We start from the raw sequence: 25,443 nt of genomic DNA on the forward strand, positions 1-25,443 counted from the left end.
CACATAGTAAAAGGTGCCATTTTCACCACTGATGCCTCTCGGCAAATGTACAGAACCCACATAATAAAAGGTGCGCATATCACCACTGATGCCTCTCGGCAAATGCACAGTACTCACATAATAAAAGGTGCGCATATCACCACTGATGCCTCTCGGCAAATGCACAGTATCCACATAATAAAAGGTACGCATATCACCACTGATGCCTCTCGGCAAATGCACAGAACCCACATAATAAAAAGTGCGCATATCACCACTGATGCCTCTCGGCAAATGCACAGTATCCACATAATAAAAGGTGCGCATATCTCTGAGGTTCCGTGAATTCTGAACCCGTTTCATAAAGGTCATGGTTTCGTTACGAATTTGATATTAGCGAACCGTAACTAGTTAGTGCGGCAAGTATGAGTGTTTTCATCACGTTAGACCGATGGATTCACTACGTATTTAGGGATTTCGTTCTGAACCCATGGGTTCCATTTTGTGTATGTCAGCCACTTTGTGGTTGCCCTCACGTAGGCTGATGACTACGGCCGAACGAGTCTTTAGCACACGTACACTTTAGCTGACTTCTGAATGACCTGAGCGAACTGACCCTCTTGCCTGAAGCCAACCTTGTTAAGCCAGTTCCTGCTCTTTAGCTGATCAAGATTAAGGATCAGAGCACAGGACATCGTAAATAAAAGGTGCGCATATCACCACTGATGCCTCTCGGCAAATGCACAGTACCACATAATAAAAGGTGCGCATATCACCACTGATGCCTCATGGCAAATGCACAGTACCCACATATTAAACGGTGCGGATATCACCACTGATGCCTCTCGGTAAATGCACAATTCCCACATAATAAAAGGTGTGCATATCACTGTAAAGTGAAGTGGTGGAATGCATGCCAGTAAGGTAACAGGGATGACCAGTGTGCGCCTCTTTGTCTAAAACAAGATGGCTGCACGCTGGCCTGATGAAAAGTGCAGTCCATGATGTGTTTGTTGCTGCAATGCACCCCATAGACTCAGGGTCGGATCAGGACCACAAATCGGCCCGGGCAACCCAAAAAAAGTGGAAAACACTCATGGAGTTCAATCTTTCACTAAACATTTCTTGGTTAATATGCCTACCGTTGCTGAAGCCTGAGTCAGTAAATCTGTCTAATTGCTGGCATAAGCGCTCAGAGGCAAAGATGATTTAAATTTGGAAGTAGGAGAGATTATCTGAAGTTCTCTATATAATCCATGCTCAATGTTTGTAAGTAAGAGTTTAAAAATCAGCCATTAAAATATAGAACTTCCAAACTATTTCAAACAGCATTACCTTTTTTCTAGTCTTCGAGAGCAGGAAAGGGGGCCTTTGCTAGTGAAATTCATCATGTTACCGTCCAGGAAAAACAACAGAAAAAGCTGACAATGCTGGTTTAGAGACAGGTACAACTGGCAGACAGTACATGGCAGTTCAGGACTGGCCATATTTGAGAAAAGGCTGCCAGCTTTCTTCCCTGTTTCCAGTCCTGCTCATCAGGTTTAGATGGCAACTCAGGGACTGGACAGGTATGTAAGGGTTCCAAGGAAGAAAAGCTCGGGGAGAGTCAGCTCAGCAACACAGCATGAGCTGGAAGTGTGTCAAAAGCAGCCTGCAGGTGATGTGTCAAGGCACAGGGTAGCAGGCAGGTGTGGATTCCAGGTTTCAGCAGGTCACTGAGGCAACGGGTGGGCCAGGTACGTCCATTTCCAGATGACAGGCAGTGAGTGCAGACAGGCCACTGCTCTTTCCTGGTTTGACCTGCGTCGGCCACCAACTGCACTTTAATGTGTAGATTAGTCTTTCTTCTAATAACATCATCACAGCATGAGCAGAGTCTCATGATGAGAAGCATGGTCTGGTAATGCAGTGGGCTAATGCATCCACTGCAGGGATCAGAGTTTGACTTCATTTATTTATTTTATTTATTTATTTTATACAACTTGTTGAGCGCGCGATTACCCGAGGGTGTCTTGGCGCTAGACAGAAGATCATAGGAGAGCTAGAGTTATGAGTAAAATTAGCATGGATTATTGGTTAAATAGCCAGGTTTTTAGGTGTTTCCTGAAAAGAGTTAGTGTGGGAGAGCTCTTAAGTTGATTAGGAAGGGCATTCCATAGTTTGGCCGTGGCAATTGAGAAGGATCTGTCTCCCCATGTAGCTTTTCTAGTTTTGGATATCTCCAGGAGATTTGCCTTGGCGGATCTAAGGGTGCGACTTGGTCTGTAAGGGCAGAGGGCGTGTTTTAAGAAGTTTGGACCCTTTTCCTGGATGGATTTGAAGGCTATGCACAAAGCCTTAAATTTAATTCTTTGCCTCACAGGAAGCCAGTGAAGTTTTCGGATGACATTAGAAATGGGTTTGAACTTAGGTGTTCCGGTGGCAAGTCTGGCGGCTGCGTTTTGTACCAACTGGAGTTTGTTTAACACCTGTTCCTGTGCATTAAGCATAAGAGCATTGCAATAGTCAACTCGAGACATAAGTAGAGTGGAAATCAAGGTATTTGTGGTATTTACAGGGAGGTAGGGTTGTAGTTTTTTAATAATTTTTAAGGTGAGGAATGAAGCTGAAACAATGGAATTTGCTTGGTGTATGTAAGAGAGTTTGTTATCGAAGATCACTCCTAGATTCCTGACCTTGGTGACAGGGACAGGAGGGGGTCCAAGATCTTGAGGCCACCAGGTGGGGGACCAACTAGGAGTGAGCTTACCAAATACCATGACTTAAGTTTTGTCTGAATTGAGCTTTAGACAGTTTTTACTCATCCAGTTACTGATGGCAGTCATTCCCCGTTGGAAGTTGTTGGCTACTTCGAGTCCGTTGTTATTGATAGCCAGGACAAGCTGCGTATCGTCAGCATAAGATGTAACTGCTAGGCGATGAGCTTTGATGATCCTCGCTAAGTCCGCTACATAAACGTTAAACAGTGTTGGACTCAGCGAGGATCCCTGGGGAACACCACAGGGAAGAGAGAAGGAGCAGGAGGAGTAGCCACTCATGGAAACGGATTGTTCTCGGTTAGCTAAGAAGGAGGAGAGAAGGGAGATGGCGTTCCTGGAAACTCCGGATTTTTTGACACGGTCGATCAGGATGGAATGATCGACCGTGTCAAAGGCTGCAGAAAGATCGAGCATTATAAGCACCGCTCTACCTCCTCTATCCAAGATCATTCTGATCTCATCAGAAGCTTTTATTAATGCCGTCTCCATTCCTTGACCTTTTCTGAATCCAAACTGCGAGTCATCAAGACAGTTGTTATTGTCAATGAATTCAGAGATCTGGCTATTCATGATTTGTTCCATGATTTTGGCAGGGAAGGGAAGACATGCTATTGGCGTGTAATTAGTTACCAAGGAGGGATCTAGTGTGGGTTTTTTGAGTAAGGGTTTAATTACTGTTCTTTTCCATATTGAAGGATAAGTACCTGAGATGAGCATGGCGTTGTAGATATCACAGAGAGTTTAAGATATAATAACAGGAGCCAATTTAAGTATTGACGGAGGACAGGGGTCATTGGGAGAGCCCGAGTTAGTGGTCATCATAAGTTTGTGAACCAGTTCAGGTGAAACTTGGTCAAAAGAAAAAGTGGGTAAATTGGTAAGAATTGGATCAGGAGTAGTATGGGAAGAAGTGATGTCATAGTTAAGGTTATTACATTTTGAATAAATGTCACAGACTTTATCTTGAAAATAAGTTGACAAGGCGTCGCACATAGCTTAAGAGGCCTCTTTAGGGGTGGATTTATCTTGACCAGTGAGGTGCGAGACAACCTGGTAGAGTTGTTTAACCGAGTCTTGTGCTGACTCGATTTGATTGTTGAAGAATAGACTTTTCTGAGTAATAATCATATGTTTATATTTAGCTAATTTCTCTTTATAACAAATTTTTTCATGAGGGTCGTATTTTTGGCGCCATTTACGTTCTTGTCGTCTGCAGCTTTGTTTTTCCAACCTAAGAGACTCATTGAACCAAGGGGCTGAATTAGATGTTCTATTGGTAGATCTTTTTTTAGTAGGAACAGTGGTGTCAACTAGGGTTTGAAGACAGTTAGTGTATATGGTGGCTGCAATTTCGGGATTAGAGGTATTAATATTCTGCAACATGTGTAATTTGTTCTTGAAGTCTTCAATGTTGATACTTTTCCATGATTTGAAGGTATTGGTATTATAGGATTTGATGAGAAGGGGACTAGAAGGGGAAATGTCAAAGCATACAGCTGAGTGGCTTGTCCATGTGAGGGGCAGTATTTTCTCTATAGAGAGAGATTTGAGATTGGAGAAGATTCCATCTAGTGTATGCCCTGCTAAGTGCGTGGGAGAGTGGATGAGTTGATTTAAACCCACTGCATCCATTTCGGTTAGGAGGGCAATGGTGTCAGGACCACCACAGAGATCGAGGTGAAAATTGAAGTCACCTATAATGGTGAAGTTATTTTCCCCTGCTACAGGCTCCAAAAGATGACTCAAGGAAGATAGGAATGCTGAGCGAGAACCAGGGGGGCGGTAAAGCAAAACACCTCGAAAGGAACTAGAGTGTGGAGTGAAAAATGTGAAGTTCAAGGCTTCACATGTATTAGTGGTTATAGGCTCCGTTCGTAAGACAAAGGTATTGCGATAAATTATCGCTATGCCACCACCTTTTTTTAGGGGTCTGTCCTGTCTGATGTTTACAAACCCCTTCGGCGTGGCCGTGGTGAAATCAGGATCAGAGGCCTGGCCACCCCAGGGTTCGGTCAGGAATAAAATATCCAATCCCAGTTTTCGATAAAGTCAGCTATTTCATACCTGTGTTTGAGGAGAGATCGAACATTAAGAAGTGCCACTTTAATGATTTTAGCAGCCTTCTTGTGAATTAAGTTGGTGGAACCCAGAAAGTAGGAGTTATCAATAATTTTAAAGGGGCAGTGAGGACAAGTGTATGAGGAGTCATTTATAATACGCAAGTTTGTAGGAGTACAAGAGTTGATAGTAGTATTAAGCGACTTGAGATAGGCAGCTTCGTACCAGATTCTGGGGGGTGTAGGGCGTGGAATATAAAGACCAGGGGGGTGGCCCTAGGCCCGGGTCTGGCGCGGACGGGCGCAGACGGGCTCACCTTTGGCGCGCCTTCGTCGCGCCCGCTGCGCCCGCCCGCTGTGCGTCCGGGATAGGGTAGTCATTTTATGCAGGTGAGGGTGGGAGGGCCGAGCAAGTAGTCTGCCCGCCCTCAGACTCACCCAAGATGGCGTGAAAAAAGATCCGCTTTCATGGACTCCGTTTTACTCTCCGACTAGTACACTCAGCTTTTCATAGTACAGAGATTGGTACAAGGAATACCACTGAGTTGGGTGCCGTGCAGGAAACGAGGGGATCCAACTGGATCCCAGATCTGGCAGTTGTTATTGAGCTGGACCTGATATCCAGGCTGGCCCCACTGAAATATTCTAAATTTGTTCTGATAGAATGTTCCAGTGCTGGAACACATTCAGCAGTGCTCGCAGGATGCCTGGTTTCCGTTCAGAGGTGCAATCTGCAGTGGGTGAGGGAGGTTTCTTATTTTCATGTCCAACATGGCCCATCAGAAAGGCCTCACTAAAAGGGCAATCACCTCTTCTTTTATTGCCATCTCATCGTGGTCGGGAGCTATCTGCAGCCTGACATCTAGATGTCAGTGTAATGGAGGGATCTAAAGGTGCACAGTTTTTCATCACTTCACAAATGCTTAAGAGAAATTATAATTTGGAGACCGATTAGTGACTTTGTTCAACCCCGTGTTTGTGAGCGACATGCATATATATAAATATATATTTTCTAATTTAATTTCTTTTGTAGAGCTATTTGGCCAGTGTAGAAAGTCAGAGGAATTTACATCACACTCATATATTGTACAGAGAGAATGAATCCTTCAACTGTGTAAATCAATATATTGGGAATTACATAAAACAGATAAGGGTTACAAGGTGTAAAAGTCAGATATCTTCTATATTGGTAGCCCCCATAAGCTATGAGTACTTGGTCTGGAGAAACACAGCCAACTTTAAACAACACATAGAGGTTGGGGTTGCCAGTACTAATGAAACTTCAATGCTACCCAAAGAACCCTTTTTCAGCAATCTCAGATTAAAGAAAGACAGAAAAAAACAAAAAACAATACGTTTCTAAATCCATGCTTTGTACCTTTCATGCAACTTATTGATGCGGATTCATAGCTCACTGTGCTGCAGTGGAAGGTTTATATCTAGAGTCACTGGATATATGAGATTCAGTGACTGCTGCATTTTCCTCATAACTATGGATTTGCTGCATTTGCCATATATTCCACCATTCACTGCATAAAATCCCAAAAAATAGTTTCTAACTCAATTGGTTCAAATGCTACTAAAACATGGCAAGACGTATTCCTAACCATTGGAAGGCTCTTTGCAAAGGCTGATTGCAAATCTCTCTGTAGTAGGGCACTGTGGACAGTTAGCAGAGGCACTAAAAAAAACGGCCCTGAGCTGTCACTCAGGCATCGGCCTATGCCCGATTGCCCGCTTTGCCAATCCGACCCTGCACAGAATTTACCACCTCAGGACCCGATCGCAAAAATGTATTTCAGGATGTTTCTGGAACAGAGTTCCGTCAATAGCGACATTAACGATGAATTGAAGGCAGCAGACTCTGTACGTGGAAAGCAGACCAGCTCTGAAGGTCAGCAGATATAGAAGGGGGCCAGTTCAGCAGTCAGCATGCATGTGGGTGTGGTGGCTCCACCAGTGCCACTGACAGGGAGGGGTAATACAGGTCCCTGCAGTCAGCCAGAAGCCATTCAATGTCTGTGAGATTTGGGAGACTCTGGGTCCCCTCATCGCATTCATCTGGATGGGCCCCCCATCAGTTTGCGTTATGTCACTAAGATAGAATTGGTGAGTACAGTGAAGCTTTATTGCATCTCAAGATACGAGCTGGCAGAGCCATGGGCTACAAAGCACCTGCTGATGGACCCCCAAGACTTCTAAACATAATCTAATCTGAAGACATCGATACACACAAGAGACTCCCAACACCACAGGCAGAAACTGCAATAAATATCCACACAGTAGCTTTCTACATAGCATTACCTTCATGATCAGGCCTAGTGGTTCGGTGATAAACCAAAGTCAGAGACAACGGACTTAAATTCCTCTGATCTTTTGACCTTTAAATCATTCTTTGGGGCAATGTACTAATCCGCCTCTCACCTGTTGTATCCACAGAAAGATGCAAATGTACTCCATCCCGTTTTCAATATTATTGGAACACCTGGTTAAGAGCAAAGGAAAACATGACTTCCCTTTACCTGTATTTTCTCAGTAATTTACTTGTTTTATTGATATACTGCACATCTCTTTATTGTTGTCTGGAAGCAGTGGGTATTCGGGTATAGTCCCTGTACACAAACCCTACATAGGTCGAGCTGCCTACAGGTGACCAGCCCCTGGTGCCAATGGTTATTGGCTGCACGCCCCTCACATATCTCCAATACTCCCCAAAGGCACACCTCCAAAGATCTAGTTTTGTGGCAGTTTAAACTTTTGATGCGATTCCATACAGTGGTTTTTGTAGTAGCAGAGATCGGATTTTCCTAAGGGAATTAAAATGGAAACTTTATTTTTTTAACCTTGTGGCCCATATTTCCCTCTGCCCCAAAGGATCTGCACAACACCAGCTGTGCCGGAACTTTGCCACTAGCATTGCATTTGGAAAGTTTCATGCAGATTCGTCAAACATCCCAAAGTTATAAGCTAAGCAAGAGTCATCTTTTCAATTGGAAGTAAGGCAGAACAATAGCTACCACTGGCCAGTGTATATTTAATTTATTTGTGTGTTTGTGTGTTAGAGTGTTTAATGAACTTTAATGCAGAGAAGACAATATGTACATACAGTTGCTACTACGATCACCTTATGAATGAGTCCTTTATGTTTATTTAGCTCACATGAATCTGGGTCATAACAAATTGGCCTGCACAGAGGGGATCATCTGGCTTTGCTAAAATGTGGCGTCAGGTGGTGCAGTTAACAGTGGAAATTTGGGTCACCAGATAGACCCCCAGTCTGGTAAACTCTGAATCTTACAGTCCCTTCTGACATCCCCATTGTGCACTAAATTGTGTTGCAGTTTCTGTGTATTCTCTCAGCGGTGCCGTTAGTTCTGACGAGTTTTGATGAATGATGACAATAATGCACTTAGTCTCCTTTGTATTTTCTATAAGACAGGCACAATAGTTCAGTTAATTAAGCCTGCCTGGACAATACACTGACGTCTGTAACTGCCCATGCAACCTGAAGTTGGCCTACTTTTTGCAGGTCTTTTTATTGTATTTAATTGGGATCTCATGTACTTGTCCAAGAGACAACAACACTGGTGTATAGCAGCCTTTGCTGCCAACCACACACTCACCTCCATCCCAGGCAGGGTCGGTGCTGATTTTTGGTGCCCTGTACAAAAGGATATTTTGACACCCCGCTTCCTTGGCAGTGATGTGATACTAGATAAGGTATGGGGACATAAGGTTTCCCTTTATTGGCGGTGTCCTAAGTGGCACTGTATTGCACCAAGTATTGTCTTATTGAAGGACCAGCGGTGCCCTAAGAATAAGCAGGCTGGCATGGTCCGCCTCCCTGGTCTACCTACAGATGCCACCTCCTACCATGTCTACTTGGCCTTCCTTCTTTTGAGTCTGCTCTTCTTTGAATATAGTGTATTACTTCTTGGTCCACCAAAGAATGTGTAACTGCTGAACAGCCCACATCCTCACGTTTCGTGTGCTTAGATCCAACCAGGCCTACTCGCCCTCCAGATGTGTTATGACTTCCGGTATTTACCTGCAGCTCCTCACGGGGTCCACAGGACTGCAGCCTCTAGATGGTAAATGTCAATCAACCATACAACTTTAGCTCCTCGTCACAAGCACTGCCACCAATATTTCCCACTTCCACAAAAAACCTCCAGCTTTGCTAATTGTCTCCAGCAGCGGGGCGTCCATTGGGGCGTAGGGGCGTAGCCCCACTAAGCCTGGTGGACGCACCTGCGCTGCGTGACACACTGAGAGCACCGATAAATTAAATAAAGCGCCGCTGCAATCCGCTTGCGGGATACACCCGATGAAATAGGGAGTGCACAGGGGGTGGGGCTGGTGGTCTGAAGCTTGAGTGACACTGCAGTCAGAGAGTCTGCATGATCCGGCCACTGAGCACAGCGCATGAGGAATTCAGGGCTGAGACTAGCCCGAGCATGCGCTTTAGCGTGCAGCAGTTCCCATTATACAGGCTGAAGGGACAGAAGGGGCCAAGGGGTGCAGTTTTAGCCGGGCCCCGTCATTTGAAAGGTGCCAGGGCGAGGAGTCTGCGGGCCCCCCTAGCCAATCCTGGCGCTTATGGAGCGCCAGGATTGGCTGGTCCACCACGCCAAGGACAAGGCTCAGCACTCTATCAATCATGGCCAATCACTGTGACTTCAGCATGTGAAGTCATTCAGTGATTGGCCATTCGGGGACGTGCGCGCCGTGTAAGTTTCCAGTAGGGTAGGGGGTGGGGCTCCCTCTCTGATATGTCTCCTGCGTGTAGGCCAGGCAGCACCAGGAAACAGCACTTCCGTCCGACACTTAGAGTCTAGACTCACTTGTTGACTCGACTCGAGTAGTCACAACAGCCTGAGTCACAACACTGTGACACTGCTCAGAGAGGTTCAAGTATCGTCAATCGAATCGACTCATCGACTGAAATTTTCGAAGGAATACTAAAAGTAGGTGCAGCCGGTCGGGTCGCGCTTGGGGGCAGGGCAGGACTGTGTTTAGGGGGCTGAAGGAAGGGTAGTCGCGCTGTGCTGATTGCGCGGTATTACCCCGCCGGCATTGCCGGAGTTCCGAGTGGCCGGTAGCTGTGCAGGTCAGTGATGGCTGCTTTAGTTAGTTTTGGCTGCCTGCAGGCCTTGCTAGGTCTTGTGCACAGGTCGGTGATTTCGCCGATATTACACCAAAGTGGCGGCTGTTTGGGGGCACTTTGAAAGGTTGTGCAGCATTTTGTTTTATTTGCTCTGCTCTATGTTTAAATGCACAATCGACATCACCCTTACCTTGCAAAACATAATTAGAGCGTATTACTTTTGCAAGGTACGGGTGATGTCGATTGTGCATTTAAACGTAGAGCATAGCAAATAAAACAAAATGCTGCACAACCTTTCAAAGTGCCCCCACAGCGTATGCTATCGCAGGCGGCAGGTTTCACACCTCAGCGGTCGGAGGGTGCAGGCTGGGAGGGCAACTGACCTACCTACTTTAAGTGGTGCAGGGCACCGTGGCCTAGACTGCAGAACAGGGGCAATACAATTAATGAATGGACCCAGTAAAGTGCTGGCTTGGCCTGGAGGCTCCCGAGATGTAAATGTAAATGTAAATGTAAATGTAAATGTGGGATACTTGTAAAGCACACTGTTACTCTACCCGAGTGTCCTGGCGCTGTAGACCGCTGGGGAACCCGTCCTGGTTTTCCCTGTGGGATGGTCCCTTTCTGGGTATCTCCAGGGTGAAACCAGGCATCCCCGGCATCTGTGGGGGGCCGTTGTAGAGATGAGGCAAGCTTAATGCCCAGAGTTACCGAGTGTGTTCCCTGGTTAGAGTAGGCACTGAGGCGAGAATTATCGAGTCCGTTGACCCTGGTCCAAGACCCTGCTGCGTCGGGAATTGAACCCTGGTCCCGGGCCGTTCTCTGCTTACAGGTCTGTCGCCTCTAACCAGTGAGCCACACCTCTCCTTTTCTTTTTGTACAGTAGCAAGTTTAGCTGCACCTTACTGATCACCTTGTCTGGCAGTAACTAGACCAATTATTCATTAATAGCTGAACGGAGACAGCTTGTGTCCCGAACAGGGTGCCAAGTCAGTCAGGGTCGATGGCAGTTTACGGCGCCCTTTCACCCTCCAGGGACGCCTGCACAGGGCTCTGGATTAATAAGGCCTCTTGGTGCTATAGCATACAGAGATAGTTTTATAAAGTGTCAGTCCAAACGCCTGGGGGTAGCAGAAGTAACATCATGCACGCTTTGATCCCAAATAATGCCACATGGCTAACCCGTTTTACCACTGTTACCTTTTGAGTGCGGAAACAGGAAAAACAAGCATTAGCATAGCCAATAGGTCTCGTGTCTGGGACCTTATAAGTGTTTAGCAACGCAACAGTTGATGTTGTTGCACCAGGGATATTGTGCTGCATAACTAAATACTTATAAGGTCCCAAATGCGAGACCTATTGGCCATGCCAATGCTTGTTCCTCTTGGCTTTTATATCGACACTGGATTTGTTTGCACAATTTATTGTAAAGCTAAAACTGGTGCGTATGACTAGCTCGCACACAAAGTGTAAATAACCTGAGTGTATTTCACACGTTGATTTATTTCGAATTTATTGAAGACTAAGAAAAAAGCTGACGCTCATCTATCAAGCACTGGCGTTGCCAATAGGTCTCGCAGTAGGAAAGTTGGAGCTATTACAATTGCAAATAACAATGCCTTTTATTTTTGTTTTCATTTTAAAAACATAAAGGGCTTTGTCATTTACAAAACCAATAGCTCCAACTTTCCTACTGCGAGACCTATTGTGCACTGCACAGTGTGGGTGAAAGTGGCACTGCGTGTGTGTGAGTGGCTTTGAGTGAGTGGCTTTGCGTGTGTGAGTGGCGTTGCGTGTGTGAGTGGCGTTGCGTGTGTGAGTGGCGTTGTGTGTGTGAGTGGCGTTGCATGTGTGAGTGGCGTTGCGTGTGTGAGTGGCGTTGCGTGTGTGAGTGGCGTTGCGTGTGTGAGTGGCGTTGCATGTGTGAGTGGCGTTGCATGTGTGAGTGGTGTTGCATGTGTGAGTGGCGTTGCGTGTGTGAGTGGCGTTGCGTGTGTGAGTGGCGTTGCGTGTGTGAGTGGCATTGCGTGCGTGAGTGGTGTTGCGTGTGTGAGTGGCGTTGCGTGTGTGAGTGGCGTTGCGTGGATGAGTGGCGTTGCGTCGATGAGTGGGGTTGCGTGGATGAGTGGGGTTGCGTGGATGAGTTGCGTTGCGTGTGTGAGTGGTGTTGTTTGGGTGAGTGGCGTTGCGTGGGTGAGTGTGGTGTTGCGTGGATGATAGCGGGCTTGCGTGGGTGTGAGTGGCGTTGCGTGTCTGTAAGTGTTGCTGTGTGGGTGAAAGTGGCACAGAGCCTTTGATGTGGCCACTTACTGATTAGCATTATTAAAATCTGCATGAAAATGTATTTTATTATTACTATTTATTCTTTGCCAAGCACTCATCACTGATCTGGGCAGCAGTCAAAGTGCATAAATAAAAGTAAGTGAACTCTGATCCTGGGGGATTTTGGTAGATGTTTACGTACAGACATACACAATACAACGCACATACCTTAAATGGAAAATATAAATGCAACTTACCTTTATCTGTCGGGAAAAAAAATTGGATAGGAAAACTAGTTTGGTTAATGCAATCACTTTAGGCCCCTGCATGCTACAAGCGGGGACGCATTTTTAGTTTGAAGAATGTGATAAGCTGAAGGAGGAGGGGGTGCGAGGGATGAGGGAACACGGCCTGGGGGAAGCTGGCTGGGGAGGGGGAGGAGAAATGCAAGGAAGTTAGGGGAGGAGAAGCCGAGAAGCCGCAGAGCGCACGCTGGGCGAAGCCCTTTGATGTGCTGTGCGGCAAATGGAGGGAGGCTGATGCGCGTTCATGTTTGAACACGTGGTTCACATGAACTGCATGAAAACGCCATCAAAAAGCTGGTGGTTCATGAGCATTTTGAGCACTTGAATTCTCGTTCCTCAATGCGCTCGAGCGCATTTAAGGTCACGAGACCTAAAAAGAGTTCTAGAGAGGGAAATGGAAAGTGAGACAATGGGAAGGAGGGAAAAAGCAAGAAAGAGGAGAAAAGGGGAGAAGGAAGGAAAGAAAGAACATGAACCACACGTTCACAAAATTGTAGTTTATGAGGATTATCTGTGAGCTACTGCTTTTTACTAGGTTAGTGCCCTTCCATTTCTAGCACTTTACAGCAGTTTTAAGATCTGAGTTTTTCGTTGCCCAAGTGAGTTTAATGTCTGTTATTTATATGTTTTGCACTTCTTCATTGCTTGATTTTGCTTGCGAGAAAGTGTCACTCATAGTCGTTGAATGTCACTCATAATTACACTGCAATTGTGAAAATGTCACACATAAGTAATCAGAACCCTTGGCAGCTATGATGACATGATGTGGCCTCAGGCAGGCCACAGTGCGGGTGGCTGGTGGAGTGTGCGGCGATGTGGTTTGTAGGCATTTTAAATTACAGCACTGAGCAAGCGCTTACGGCAGGATTTGTGTGGAATTCGCCTCGGGCACAGAAAGTTGAAAACGATTTTTCAGAAAATATACAGAATTCTTTGAGCTTTATGCAGCCGCGTTTTAAGTTTCTAACGAAATGCCCACAAGTCCAATCTTCCCCCTGAAAGAAAGGATATGAACATTTAGCTCTGCCTCGCAGTCATGTTATGCGCGGTTTTATTTTTCTGACTCATTACCACTTGGAGTACTAATTGTCACATGTAAAGGCAGACGGATTCCGGAACGCTGTAGACTGGGGACGGTTTTGTTTGTGTCGCAGCTGCCATAGATTAAGGTTCAACTGCCTTTCTATGGTAATGGCGGAGCAGCTGTTTAGGCCCCAGTCCTTGCAGTTTTACTTCTTGAAGCAGTATGTGACCGCGTGTTTGCGGAATATTTCCACTGTGGGCACGGCCGATCGTAGTTCATTTGTTGCAGGAATATGTCCCTGCCTTGTGGGTGAGAGAAGTCTCTTCGTGTGACTGAGACTGGTAGGCCCTGTCCTAAGGATGGCTTTATTGAGTGGACACTAATAGAGGTTAAGGGTGCATCATGAATACCAAGTAAAGCCAAATTCAGTGTGTCGAGATATTCTGTCTGTTGTGCTATACGCTGCGCATATCCTAAGCCAGTCTGTGTGTGAACTGTAGCTGCCCAATTGTAAAGTGAACCATAAAATATGTTCACATATATATATATATTTCCAATAGTCTCGAAGCCCAGCTTGGCATCCGCTTTCGCTGCTCGACGAGAATTCGAAAAAAGCCACAAACTCGGTGATTCTCGTTCCAGTGAGTTTATTGTGCATATAAACGCCCACCAGTCGCCATGACGCGTTTCGCCTCAGCCGAGGCTTGATCACATGTCATGTCAAGAAGGAGGAAGTGACATAAATAGTGTGATAATCACATGGGCAGTACTTCCACTTTTAAAATTTAAAGGGATATGCACCAATTTACAGTTAATGGAGAAAACAAAATACAGAGCATAGTGCTCTCATCATTTTTTGGTTCAAAAATGCAATGTCCACATTGATACGGCATATCATCATATATGTCCATTTTGTATCATTTTTCAAAGATATTGTTCAGGGTAAGAAGGCATATATATATATATATAAAAGGGAAAAAACCCAATAAGAATATTCAATACAGAAAACAAAGAAAAGAAAATTCAATTTCTTTAAAAATATGTATAAATTCATATCCTAATTTCATATATTTACACCCTATTTACAAATATCACATTGACTCTATTTTGCCTCAAAAGACAGACTAAAACTAGCCCTTTGTTAATCTTTGTGTGAGTATGAATACCCTTGGCATATTCAGGTCAGTAAATATAAAATTTTAACCTTCATTTCATATGTTTAAATGTCCAACCCTCACTCCCGTTATAACCAAAATTAATTGTCAGAACAATATCACAATTGGACCAGAACCAAACCTCAATTCTCCATTATATCATCTGAAATTCATATTCGTACCCATTCTCTGCTATGTACTTCCTCGGGGGTCATTCAATTTATAGTAAAGTGACAGTGCATTAAAATTGTATCTATTATTCAAAATAGAAATACAAATATATAGAGGCTGCCTTATATACATATTTACATATATTTTCATTTAGCTCTAACGACAGCCAGTGTCCTGCAAGTAAATTCTTAAAAAGAACCATAGATCATCCAAGGCATGTATAAAGGTCCTCACTATGGTTCAATCCCCCAGGCTGTTTACTATTTAGTTCGAGGATGTAGCGCGTTTCTAAGAGACGAAGTTTCCCATCTCTATCACCACCCCTCTTTAATGGTAATATAGTATCAACCAAATAGTACTTTAAAAGATCTGCATTACTTTGATGGTGTTTCTCAAAGTGTCTGGCCACGGGGTATGCCTGATCTTTCCCAATGATTGCTCGTAAGTGTTGGAGGATGCGCTTGTGGGCCAGGAGACGAGTACTCCCCACATACTGTAGGCCACACGGACAGACCAATACGTAAACAACATATTCGGTCTTGCATCCCAACTTCTGTCTAATGGCAACAGGAGTGTCATGAAAAGGACTGATAAAATGGGTCTTATTAATGCCATGTTTGCATGCTTTACAGCTCTGGCATTTCTTAAATCCAGTGATACGTTCCCACCATTTTTTGGGAACGTCCATGGTGCTGCTAACAATGGCATTGCCTAATGATGGAGATTTCCTAAAAGTGATATCAGGTTTGTTCTTTACCAGATCTCCTATTATGGGATCACCACGAACCAAATTCCAATTTCGTGAAAAGATCTTACGTATTTCACTATGTTGTTGACTATACGTAACAATGGCTCGACACTGTACTTTCTCCTTCACTATAGGCTGACTTTCAGCTAGGTCATCGTCATCCACTGGATGAATTCCTAATAGTTGCTCTCGAGTAGATTTGTTAGTTTTGGTTATAGCAACTTCCACCAACTTTTTGCTGTACCCCCTTTCCAAAAAGCGTGATCTACACTGCTCTTGGGCTAATCTGCATTCAGACTCAGTACTGCAGATACGTTTAATGCGCAGCATCTCTCCATATGGGATGCTGCGTATTAAATGTTGAGGATGGCTACTTGAAGCATGCAACAATGTGTTACCGGCAGTAATTTTCCTATGCAGTCTCGTCTCCAATTTGTTGTTCAGTCTATCAATGTAGACTTCTACATCCAGAAACTGCACTGAAACATCACTAATTGACGATGTAAATTGTAAATTCACATCATTAGTATTAAGTTTGGCAACAAATTCCACAGCACTGTCCATTGAACCCCTCCAGACAAAAAACAAATCATCTATATATCTGAGGTATAGTCGAATGTTTTGTTCAACGATAGTCCTGTGCTGTCCCATAATATATATATATACACAGTATTGCGTCAGTTGAGTCTTGTTTCCAAGGCACAGTGAGCTGCAGAACAAAATGCAGGTCAATCTGTGCTTAATCTCCAGCTGGTTGTTCCAGTTCAGCTATGTGCAAATTACAAAGACCGAGGGCTGCACAAAATAACTAGTCTGGCCAAACAGCATTTGGGCATGTTTTCCTATTCTGAGTGGTTCGATACATGTACTCGCACGCAGTATTTAACAACACAACTTTTGCCATATGGAATACCTGCCTAAATTTGTTCTACGAGGTTTGCATCTCATAAAGGTGGAAAACCCGTGTTTTAGTGCATTTTTGCCTTTCCTGTGTGCTGAAGGTGGAATGTGTTAGTAAAATCGCACCCAGTGGTCCTGTATTTCCCCGAGTGCTTTTACAACACCCACAAATTTCAGTCTTTGCTATGAAAACCAGGGCAGGGGATATATAATTATAATTATAACAACATTACTTTTGACTATTGAATCAGACGTCGTTAGAGTGCTGCGTTCTTCACACTGCACTTGTTGCTTTGCCCAAGACACCTGCTAGGTTTCAAACATTGTATTTGGGGATTTACTTATGAGAGGAAGCCACAGCTGTGGTGTGAAGGGGTTGGTATGTTCGCTTATCGCTGCAGAGTGGAATAGGTTTTGTGGTTTTCAGTGCATGAGGCTTGTACCCTCATTAGATGTCTCATTATCTTAAGAGACACAATTCCAAAGGGCTGTGACAAGGGTTCGAGTTCTCCAGCTATGAGTGTATCCGAGTTCACCCACCATGAGGCTTGTACAGCAAATGCACTTGGCTATCTTACTGAATTGATTTTAAATTGTACTGAATTTAATATATACAATTACTTAAAATCGTTATGAATGTTTTACAGCAATAACAGGAATGGAAACAATGATAACAATTGAAAAATCATCAATGTAATTGACATTATATAAATTAGCTAAAAAGAACAATCATAAAATGAATTCGCCAAAATCTTGGTATGCAGTTCTTAAATCCATCATGCCCCCTTTTCTTCCAAACAGAATGTGTCAAAGCCATCAGCGTGTCAAAGCCATCAATCAATGTGTCAAAGCCATCAATTCCCTATTTCCATGGAGTATCTTATGTGGGCAGGACGACTGACCACTGATGCAAGCGCCTGGCTCTTCTGGGTCAGAGGAAATTTGCTGGACATCTATTACATGCAGTGCGGCCATTTCATATTCACAATGTCCCCTCAGATAATGGCGAGAAACGATGTCTCGTGAAGTGTGCACGTGCCTGCACCCCTAGCTGCGCCTTTCCCAGCAAGCTGGGGGTCAAGAACCTGCTTCAGACTGCGCAACCCATTCCAACATGGTTGGCTTTCCCCGAACAGCCGGGCATTGTTGTTGTTACTGGGCCTCTCTGGTGGTATACGCTTTGTGCACTCAGTCCTGGTGGGTGACAGTGTGTGTACCAAAACCCTGGTGGCAGACACTGTATGAACTAAGGTTCCGGTGGCTGACACTCCATGGACTAAGATTCCGGTGGCTGACACTGAATAAGCTAAGATCCCTGATGGCTGACGCTGTATAAACTAAAATCACGGTGGCTGACACTATGTGCACCATTAACACCACAGGAACTGATTGTGTGCGCCTGAAGGCCCTGGTGCAGACGCTATGTGGAGCAGAACCTCTGTGCGCTAGGACTGTAGGATAGACGCTGTGTACACTACACTCCTGCTACACTCATGACTCATATGCAACAATTGCAAGAGCAAACACATGATGCTCGTTTAATACAAATGAGAGCTTAATTTAAGCGCAGTTTCTTTGAAATGGAGTTAGTTACCTTAATTGACACAAACGGTGCCTTTTGGTGGTGCTGTACATATATTTCTCTTGTAAAATGTGAAAGTCACTGACAACTTAACATGGGGGACTGACAACCGACAGTTCACCCTGGCAGACGCCCTCTCTCAGCAAAGTCAGCAGCTGAATACAATCCACACATCTTCCCACCTGCACAAAGACTAAGTTGTCTCATATCTGATGTGGGACATTGGGCCTGGTTTTGTAGTACAGAGCACTTAGAATGCTGGTGCCTGTTAATTCTGACTTTACTTAAAAATGCACAACTCCAAGCACCAGAATCAAAGGGACATGAGCCAGTATCAAGCTATGAACATTTTGCACATGACTTGCACAACAGGAAAGTTCTGTACGCTAGTCTGTTTTTTGAATATTTTTAAAAAGTATGCCCTGAAAATGTCTACCTGGAATAATATCCACATAATTTCTTAATTTACGTGATCGAACCCTACAGTCTGTAGAAATAACTCAGACTTCTGTGCATAGCCCTTAACCCTAAAATGAAACACTTGCTGATGACATTGTGCTGGTGTCTTGTACTACTTTATCTACAAACATAAAAGACAGTCTATGTGTCTAGTGGGTTTCAAAAATGAAATGAGCACAGCTTTCTGGCTGCCAAACATCCTCAGGGAGAATTTATTGAACCCCGGTTGGAGCAAATGATGTAAATAGGTCAGTGAGTGACTTGCAGTTTCAAAGTAAAAATCCTAACATACAACAGCGAGCTATTAACTGTCATCTAAGAGCTGGGTGCAAACTGCAAGGACAAGATTGGAGCGTTATGTTTTTCCCCACAGTCTTTGTTTGATTACCCTACTGTTTCAAAAATAAATTGTTATCTTTTCATTTTCAGCACCTGACAACCTGAAACATTACCGCATTTTGGGGCCAGTTCTCAGCAAACAAGAAGAGGACCACAACCTCCTTTGCTGCTCTTTCACCCCGGCTACCACCCAGCAAACACCAGTGATAAAGGTAAGCAAACTGATGCTATATTTTTTTACATGGGAGTTAGGCTGTGCAACTTCTTCTACTCTTAGAGCTGAGATTTCCATGAAAGTCTTATAGTCTGAATTCAACACCTGAGCATAATAGGACAGAATGTATGAAGCTCTGTGGTTATACTGAATAAGCAGCTACCTATGTTATGCCATCTATTAATGTAATAACTGCACTTTCACAATTGCTTTATTAACCTTCCTGCTTTCTCAAATTTGCTTGAAAATGCACGATTTTTCTTCTTTTTTTTCAAAATTTTCTTGGGGGGGGGGGTAATCCCCCCAAACGCCCCTTTTGGGTTTCGGGCTAGCTCGCTGCGCTCGCTCGTAACGGTGCAGTATGCAAATCACTTTGCGCCCTACCACTTTCAAATCTCAAAGCTTTGCTATTATTTCTGTGGAGGAGGGCCCCAGCCTGGCTTTTGTTTCTGTGGAGGCTAGAGTCATGTGCAGTAATATTATGGATAACGCTGCCACAAAAACCTGCACACTTCACAACCAACTGTAGGAAGAATAGGGCAGGTGTGCAAGACATGGTAGAGCAACATGTGAAACCCCCAAACAAGATTGTCCGCAACAGGGAGAAATAGAGGGGCGAAAAAGCCAATGAAAAAGATACAAGATTAATACAACTTTTTGGAATCAGAAAAAAAGGCTAGGCCATCGAGAACATTGGAACTGGGTAAACTACAGGGGCGTAACAAACACCCCCGCAGCCCACACAGTCCGGGGGTCCCCCAGTGTCCTGTACATGAAGGGGGCCCCTCAGCTCATCTGCAGAGAGCCGTGACAGAGACAGGCTCGGAAGCAGAAGCTGCAGTCTGCAGCCTGCTCTGAGCACCTCGCTGACCCAGGGTATGTTTCTCTTCAGTCAGAGCGCGCCAGGCTCCTGACAGGGTGAGGGCTCTGGAGAGAGAGTTTTCCACGGGGCACTGCTCGAGGGTCTGAGAAGGGATGAAGCAGCACAATGCTGACTAGAGGAGCAGGAAAATGTTGGCACCTCCATGACATGAACAGGAGAGAGCTGTGGGTAGGGCTGGGGTGGCAGAAGAGCAGGAGAGTTGTAAATCCCGTGGGGGCGGGGGGTTTGCTGGCGACCATCATGCTTTGCCTGCTGCAGGGTCGGACCCTGCCTGCCTGTCAGAGATGTCTCACCAAAGGACCGTCTTCTTGCTGCTGCTCTGGGCAGGGGTGGTGCAGTGCCAGCAGCAAAGAGGTAAGAGTGGACAGGAGCAGATGAGATGGGTGCCTGCCAACCCCATCTAATTTTTGTGGGGAATAACGAAGTTTCCATAACTTTGCTTACAATTCATTGTTTTTAATCAAGGTGTGCGGTCCAGGTGGGGATCACCATCTATCTGTACATAAGGGAAGCGCCAGGCAGCTGCACCATGCAGGGCAATGCTTCTCTAAACTGCCGTTTTCATTTTGAGGGGTTCTGTTTGAATATGTTAGAGATTTGACGAGGCAAGTTATAAAGCTGTTCTTCCTGTGTAAGTTAGGAATCAGTACAGTGCTCTTAGTGGTTGTCCTTGCGCAGTCCGGAACTGTAAATGCACTGGTTGCAGTTGCCCAAAGTGTAGCAGGTACAGTGGCACCAGGCCCAGCAGTGTGAGGGCCCACTCTACCGCTGTTAAAGCTGGGTTTTACTTCCATGCCTGATGGTGGGGCAATTCCTTGCTTGCATTAAGGCACATGGCACCCTTGCAGCTCTACTGCAAATGCACATACAGTGACTTGAAACAGCGCATAACATTGTGAATCCATGAATGGTACAGTTATTATTTTAAGTATTTACATCTCCTGAAGAGTAGTGGTGATGGGACTATATCATTCTGCCTAAGATCACACTGTGTTTCCAAGTAGGGGAGTCGTGATTTAAAAAACAAGTCCATTAATTCAACAGTCAGCGTCCTGCAAGTGCTCAACTGACTTTTTTAGGCAAAGACATTGGATTGCCTTACCTTGTCAGCTAAATCGAATCCCCATTGCAATTATATGGAAAGTAAAAAACGGTCACGTATTTTGTCCCATTATAACCGTCTTTTTCTATTTGTCCCATTTGGGAGATAAAGCGATGAATCCATTTGCTCAGGTTCACACATGGGGTAAAGCGTGTAAAAGGAGTGAATTCCTGGCTGCCGGTTTCCACAGTCTGCACTTAGCCACTGAATTGCATCTGACTCCCTGTGACCTATCTGCTGCTGGGTGACTCTAGTGGACACGGGTCCACTTTGCTGAATGTGTTGCAGATGTTTTTCTGCTTAACATGGACCATTGCTGTTGGCACAGTGGGGTGCAGATGCACCCCTTCCAACTTACCCAACCCCCCTTTGCAGTTTCCTATGCAGGAGGCGGGTCCTGCTGGTGAGCTAAGGAATGGCAAATTATGGGGCACACACAGTCTTTGGCAGGGCTTTCTTGCCATGAATACCATCGATATGCAAAATGCAAAGCTTAATAATGTATGCACATTGACTTGCTCCTGTTGAAGAATGTATTAACCAACACTCGCTGATTTAGTCTTAATTGAAGCACTAATCAACATTGTATTAGCACTCATAGAGTAAAGTAGATTGTGTAAAACTACAGGAGAGAGAATGTGGCCTATCGAATAGGCCGGGCGACCTCGGAGCTGGGGAACCTGGTTCAAGCCTCGGCAGGGACGCTCAACATTCTGTGATTCTGAGCAAATCACTTAATCTCCCTGGTGCTCATGTAAAGCGCTCTTATACCCTGAGGTCTAGTTTGCCCTATATAAAACGCCACACAAAAAAAACAGGATCTGGTGAGATGCATTGGTAGGTAAACAATCAGGGGAAGAGCTATCAGTGGTGCAGCCAGTGCAGTGGTGCTCACCTTGATTGCCTGTGGAGACTGCATTATTTTACTCAATGGCTGCTCAGATCAGTGTTTTTCCTCATATCTGCCCTGCACCAACCTCTCTGTTTCCACTCGCTGGAGAGAAAGAAACTTGAAGGGCAGGTTGAAAAAAAACAGACCGCCGCAGATGGGCATCGGAGATGAGCAGTGGTTTAATTTGTAGATTATTTCTGAGAGGCTGCATCATGATGGTGCTCTGGCTGCTTGTCATGAGTTGTGATGCTTTATAAGTGAGTGGCGCTGCATCAGCCATCCAATGACAGAGCAGTTCATAATGAAGACACTTTAGAGGAGGTACTGAGAAGGCAGGGTAAGCACTTTCGGCACATGCAATGCTGTCAGTTCATCACTCACCACCAGGGCCGGCTTTAGCTCTGGTGGTGCCCAGTTCTACAGTATTTTTTGGGTGTCCTCCTCCAATGACCTCTTCTTCGGATTCCCACTGTCATTTGTCAAAAGTGCCCCTCATCTCTCCATAGCCCCTCTCTCACATACATTTCATTTGTTTTAAAGCACTGTTAAAGGCTGGTTTTACTAATCCACTCACCTAGCCTAAAGAAATATAGATCTGTTCTTTGCAGCAGGCATATTAACCCTCTCTGCTACTTTATGGCAAGTTAAAACTACCACTAGACACAACTCTGATCTATTTCTCTAGCAGGAACATTCATTACAAGAGTTATCTTGCCATTTGTATTGCTGCCCGAAAGCTGGATGCACAAGGAACTCTGCAGCAGGCGTTTTTAAATAGTAAGAAGCTGCTAATCACAGCGCTCCTCTTGAGTACAGTTCCCCTCTCCAGGTCAGCGCCTAGTGCGGCCTCACCACTAGCACTGCCCTAAAGCCGCCCGTGCTCACCACTCCCAAACTCAATTGCTATATGGATATTTTCCCTTAAAAGCTAGAACTTATAAAAATGAACCAGTAGTGAAAAGTTGAAATAAACACATCCTAGGAAGTCAGTGATTTTCCAGGGTAAACAAAGGTGAGCGCTTTTGTTCTAGAAACTTAGGCATTTACTTGGCATTAAACTAAAGTTTGTTGTCTGTACATACAGTCCCTCCTGGGGAGCAAAGTATTTTCCATTTTTTGGGGGATGCCAAAGCTCATTACCACAATGTTATAAATGTGCTTAGATTCACAGCAGTCCATTTGGGGAGACCACATGTGCTGGAGAAAGGTTCCTTGACCCGAGCTACATGGTAAACACTGCAGAGGACCCAAGAACACAAAGCGCCGGCCAGTGCATATTTGAACGTAGGGACAAAAATGCTACAATTTGCATTTTTCAGATGGCAATATGTTGTTAAAACCTATATGCAGTGGTATATTTGAATGCTGCCTATCCATAAGGTGATGCAGCTCTTGGAGTTATTTAACGTATTTCACTGGTATGGGATTCTAACCTTATTTTATAGTTTCATTCTCAAGTGCAGAGTGAGACGTCTACACATAAAGAAGTCTGAACTCTCAGGGAGAAATATAAGAGACAGAGTGGAAGATGAAATGAGAGCAGAGAGCGCTTCCATCTGAGCAACCAAATGAGAGAAGGGAAACCCGTGATTTAGAAGTGTAACAGTAGGAGGGAAAACAAATGTGAGGAGCCAGAGAAAAAATTAGGTGACAGGAGAAGCAGAGCATAGGGGGTCAAGAACGAGAGAGGGAGGAAAACAGAAAGTAAAACAGAGGAGGAGCAAGTTAATGAGAAGGAGATGAATGGAAAGAATGAGAGTGAGGCACAGAGAGAGAGAGACTAAGGGTGAGAGAACTAAGAAGTGAAGAAGCGGACTTTGAGAGAGGGAGAAAGTGAGAGAGAAGATACAGTGAGATCAAAAGAGAAGACATGTTTTGTGATCTGGTGTTCATGAATTTGAATCTCAACTAGGCCAAGTCACAGTTTCATCTTTTTAAGGTTGGTAAATGTGTACAGTAATGCCTTTGAAGAAACACTTTATTATAAGAGGTGTCTTGAGGTGAAGCGGGTTATCAGAGAGTTCCGCAGACCAAAGGAGAGTGAAATAACTTTACAGTTTTTGAGAGTAACAGCGAAAATATAAGACCACAAATCTGGGAAACCTTAATAAACAGAGAGGAATAAATTAATGTTTAAAGATCACAAATGTGTGCATGGGAGAAAGAAAACAGGAGTAGAGCTATGGTAAATGTATTAATTTGCACTTGAAAAAAACACTCTGGAGTATGAAAGAATATCAGATCGAAAGGCGAAAGAAAGCCCCAAAGATAAAGTATAAAAGGAGCCTGAGAAACCCAGAGAATCACATAAAGACTGAAAGAGACCCATAAGTGCAAACAAGACACCCTTGAGAATGAGGGAGAAAGGCAGTTAAGCCATGAGAGAGAGACCAAATGAATTTTGAGTTCTGTAAGGATCTCTGTAAAAGAATACATGCTCGTTCTGTTGAACATCATCAAAATATGTTGTGCAGAGAAAATTAAAGAAGTCAGAGATGGTAGATTGTGTTGGGTGGACCATTGTCAGGGGATAGATAAAGAGAGGGATGGAGGGATGAACGAGCAAAGAGAGAAAGGTTATGTTAGACAACCTAGGAGAGAGTGAAAGAAATCCCTTCAATTAGATTGAGAGATGGAGCAAAGATTGATGAAGTAGGGCCTCGGGGAGCAATAGAATGCATCCCAGGGAGGCAGAAAGAGTGAAGGAAACAAGCCCAGAGAGAGAGGTGATAAAGATGTTGAAAAAAAGGACGAAAGAGCGTTATCAATGTAGGGTAAAAAGATCCCAAATAGGAAAATGGGGGGAAGAGACCGGGAACCCACAAAGAGAGTGAAAAAGTAAAACAGAGAGCCAGTGAAAGACTAAGGGAGAAGGCGTCTGCAAAGTATTAAGACTTTGCAAAAGACCGATAATGCGGAAGGAGAAATCCACCCAAACAATGGGTAAAGGAGACACATCAGAAGAAACTTAGATAAAGGAAACCCCGGAGGGAGAAGAGAATAGTATTGCCTTTACATGAGTTGGTTATCAGTTTTCAGTGCATGTGTGATGTGCTGGATTGCGAGCACAGAGTTTGAAGCTCTCTAGTTAAGTGTAAATAGCTCACACTGGTCTGATCAGCCACTGCCGTAATTCCCAACAGTGCTACCTTCTCAGACTGCTCAGCGGGATCAAGGTTCATTCATTAAGGCTCATGGACCATTCTGCATAGTCCATAATTAAAATCCAACTCTGTGTCAGGGATTACATTTCCCAAGCTGATAACTCTTCGTATATTGATGATTTGACATTTAAGGCTCACATTTACCATCACACTAATCGACGTAAATGTACTTTTCTTTAATCTTGATGCAATTAGAATATCTGTGTTTATAAAATATCTAAGCATTTGGTGGCATATTCTATTCTGCTTGGTATAATGAGGTCTTGGCTTTTTCCCTCAAACGTTTTCATTTGCTTTATTCTCCTTGTAAATAGTGCTTCTTATTGCTACACACAACTTTGA

General features: G+C 44.4%; 1 long non-coding RNA gene across 1 annotated transcript in view; it reads left to right on the top strand.

The window, feature by feature from the left end:
- LOC144753843 (uncharacterized) overlaps positions 1–25,443 on the top strand; it is a 167,648-nt gene that overhangs the window by 17,775 nt on the left and 124,430 nt on the right. The window contains exon 2 of the long non-coding RNA XR_013594560.1: positions 18,937–19,058. This is a non-coding gene — a long non-coding RNA (uncharacterized LOC144753843). The remainder of the gene's footprint in view (positions 1–18,936; positions 19,059–25,443) is intronic.

This window comes from Lissotriton helveticus, chromosome 5_1, assembly GCF_964261635.1.
Source record: "Lissotriton helveticus chromosome 5_1, aLisHel1.1, whole genome shotgun sequence".
NCBI lineage: Eukaryota > Metazoa > Chordata > Amphibia > Caudata > Salamandridae > Lissotriton > Lissotriton helveticus.